Here is a 3,801-nt window from a genome sequence, read left to right as displayed (position 1 = left end):
CTGCTTTAGACCTTTTTATAGCACAAATAGTGAGAGTGGCCAGGAATCACCACTAGCAACTCTGCTTTTTTTATTTGCAAAGCCTCTGGGCTCCCCACTCTGCCCCGCCTCGAGGCACCACATGTCTACGGAGAGCACCCACTGCGGGATATCCCCCAGCTCCCCACCGCAGCAGAGATGACTCTGCTGCCGCCTGTGTGGGAAGCAGAGATTAATTTCCAGCAGTGGTAAGGTTCCCCTAATTTGCCCCAGGTGTCTGGGCAAAGCGCAAAGGGATTTTTAACTCCTTCGAGCCCCCTTCCAGATCGATGGGGGCGAGCCAGGCTCCCACCGGCCAGCTGTGGGTATGGGTGTCGTTCCCGAGGTGGCATTTAACGGGGCACAACCCAGGCTGGTGTGTGTGTGCGTGCCTCCGTCCTCTACCCCACGCCGGCCTGGGCTGGCGCCAGGCCATTGTGTTCGCTTTTCCTGCATGCGCCAAGCTCGCTGCTTGGGGAAAAAATGGTCGTTAAAATGTGAGCGTGACCCCAACCCAGCAGCGCCGGGAGGTTGTGGGGAGCAGAAAACTGGCTCGCTCAGGATTTTACACGCAGAAACTTGCTCCTTTCAGTGAAATGGGATATTCCGGGTGGATGTATGCGTGGTCTACTGACTTTATGGAAAATAAGTTGATCCTGCTCTATAGGAACAACCCTCAGCAAAGTTGGGAAAGGGGCAGGAGAGCTCGGCATCCCATCCACCCCGATCCCCAACGTACTTAACGTGCGGGTTGGGTAACGGGGCCACAAAGCAACGCGACACCAAAACAGCTTTTCCTTTAAAACCCTCCCCTCGTGGGGAAGCCATGAGATGCATTTTCCATTGGGCTGCCTGGAGCGGCTGCATCTTGCCACTTGGCAGCCCAGCTGCAGCACCAGCGCTCCTGGGTTTGGCGAGAGTTTGGGGGAGCGCAGAGCATGCTGCAAGCCCCAGGGGATGCTCCCCTCTGCCCCAGCACTTTGGGTGTGCTCCTGTCTCTGCTGCTGCACCCATGGGTTCCTTCACCCTTGGGTCCCTGCTGTCTTGCTAAAGGGGGATTCAGAGGCTGGATTTTAGGGACGCTTTTGCTCCCAAGAGTGAAGCACGGGACTTGCGGGGGGACACAGGCATCCCCTCGGTTGTGGCAGCGGGGCAGACATCTGCCCCAGCCCAAGCAAACAGAGCTGTTTCCATCTCAGGAGCTCAAGCAGAGCAGAGGTGGCTTGTTGCAGTGTCCCAGAGGGACACGGCAGGGACCCTGTGAGCTTCAGTCTGCACCCGTGGAGCCCCATCCTCACGTTTGGCATGTCTGTCTGTCCATCCGCTCTGCTTTAACACCTTGGCTGCTGATCCCAGGGTGGGTCGCGGGTGCTTGTGGTTCCCAGGCTGTCTTGGGCAGAGGGGCTTGAACAGGATTCGTGCCAGAGTGGCTCCGTGGCTGCTCTCATTTCTGCTGCTGGCATATCAGAGCACACCCATCAGCGCTGCCCTGGCTGCTGCTCGCTGCAAGTTTCAGCTCTCTCAATAAATACAACTGGTAAATCTATTAATTTTACAGCTCTAATTGATGTATTGCTGTAATTACCTTTTATAACAAGGCAATTAAACCCTATTAAAGATTATTAGCTAATTAAAACTCCTCTATAGACACACACCAACCCCCTTATGTGCACAGATTGTTGGTGGGGGGAACTGGAAGCCCATCGCAGTCAGGGCCTTGCAGGTCAGCACGAGGCATGTCATGATGTGATGGGTTGGGATGCTGGACGGGGAGATCTGGGTCCCATCCCTGCTGCTACCACCATGTCCCTTTTCATCCTTGGGCATGTCACTTACTGCCAATGCTATAAGGGAGGGGGACTGCTGCGTATGCCAAACCCAGGGATTTTTGGCTGTCTGGGATCAGATGGGAAAAAACTTGGAGGCTGGGATCTTCTCCTCCTGGTAATAGGGTGGTTGGGGATGTAGGGTTAACAGTGCTATGTCTTCTTGGCCAGAAGAGAGGGTTGGAAAGGGAAAATCCCCACTTGGAGATGGGGTGTGTCTGCTTTGGAAAGGAAATAGCTGGAGAAACGGCCCTGTGCTGGGGCCGGGAGCGAGGGAAGTGCGTCGGTTGGGAAGAGCACTTGGAAGGTGTCTGTGGGATCGGGGTGGCTCAGTCCTGGGTTGCTCTGTGCCTGCAAAAGCAGGTGACAAAAGCTGTGCACGGCCTGGGAAGTGAACCCCAGGGGCCTTGGAAAGAGCCAAAAAAGAGCTGCAAAGCCATCTGAAAAGCAGCCCACAGGGCTCCCACCTGGGGCACTGCCTGGCCCGATGGTGGGAGCCAGCCCCTTCCCGCATCCCTCCGTGCTGGAGCAGCCGCATGGTGTGGTCGTCCCCAGAGCTGCAGCTCCTCTCGCCGCCCCCGACCCCTAGAGCAGCTGTGCTTCATCACTGCCCACGTGTGCGCATGTAAGTTTGCATTGTGGCATTTGCAGGCACTCAATGTTTCCAGGCCTTTCTGCAGGCCAAAGAGCTTTGGAGGTTGAAAGGGGTTTGAAATTCCAGGGATGTGACCGCTTTCTGCCTTCTGAGTCACGCTAAGGAAGATACAGCCCATGCTTGAGCCACAGCAGCCTCCCCGTCCGTCCGTCGCCCCTCGCCCATCCCCCTTGCTCTGCTCAGCGTCATGCACGCCGCTCCAGCTCCCTGAGCGCTCGTGGAAACCGCAGGAATTCACGTTTGTGGGCTGAAGCATCACGCTGTGCCCCAGCCTGTGCCGTGCCATGGCGGGGCTGGCCGCAGCAGGGAAGGGAGGTGCGGAGCAGAGCCCGTCCTCCTGGCTTGCCTGTTATGAAGCCTGGCTCATCTGGTTTAAATTAAACCCCTCCTGCCTTGCACAAGTGACAAGCGCCTCTTTGCCACTTGTGAGCCAGCCAGACCCGGCGACCGGCTCATGGCTGTGCCAGCGATGGGCTCCTCTGTCTCCCCACAGGCGTGCCGGGTCGCGATCCTCCTGCCCTGGTCCAACCTTGCTTGGGGCTGGTGGGGAAGATGGAGCAGCGCAGGGCTGTCTGCACCCAGGAGAAAGGGGGTTTGCACGGGTGCAGTGTGGGGGGCATCCCTGTCCTGTCCCAGAGGGGCTCTGCGTGGAGCAACTAGTGCAAAGGAGCCAGAGTCTGACCCTCCCCAGGGCCTCTTTACTCCAGGCTGCCAGCACCACCAAGGAGGATTGCAATAGCCCCGCGGGCTCCCCAGCCGGCAGACTCCCTCCAGGCCCCCCATGTCGTCCTGCTGCCCCCAGCCCAGGGGAAGCCCTCAAACTCAGTCCCCCGGGGCAACGAAGAATGGGAACAAGTGCCAGGGTCCCATGCATGGCAGGAGCTCTGTGGGGCGTGCAAGGAGCCAGGACGTGCTGGGGGCTGCCAGAGCAGGGACAGGCTGTGCCGATGACCCTTAACTGTCATTTTTAGCTATTGCCCAAGCTGGTCCCTCCCTGCCTTTGCCCTGGCCCTGGTTTCCCACTTTAAGGCAAGGAACCTTTAACCCTGCTGTGCTTGTCCCAGGGGATGCTTGGACCCTGGCGAACAGCGCCTGCTCGGGGAGCACCGGGAGGCAAAAGGCACAAAAGCGCTTTCCTTCCCACCCGGGGGGTTACTTTTTAAAACAAAACAAAGCTGCAGAGTAGAAGGAGGGCTGTTTGCGTCCCACAGTGCCCCGCGGCTTGGCAGCTGCTGCGTCAGAGCCGTTGGCCAGACCCCGCCTTCGGCAGCGGGGGTGCGCGGCCCCGGGCGCCCCGGGGGC

Source organism: Pygoscelis adeliae, unplaced genomic scaffold (genome assembly GCF_000699105.1).
Source record: "Pygoscelis adeliae isolate BGI_AS28 unplaced genomic scaffold, ASM69910v1 Scaffold153, whole genome shotgun sequence".
Lineage (NCBI taxonomy): Eukaryota > Metazoa > Chordata > Aves > Sphenisciformes > Spheniscidae > Pygoscelis > Pygoscelis adeliae.
The sequence above is the reverse complement of the archived record's forward strand: the minus strand, read 5'-3'. Positions refer to the sequence as shown.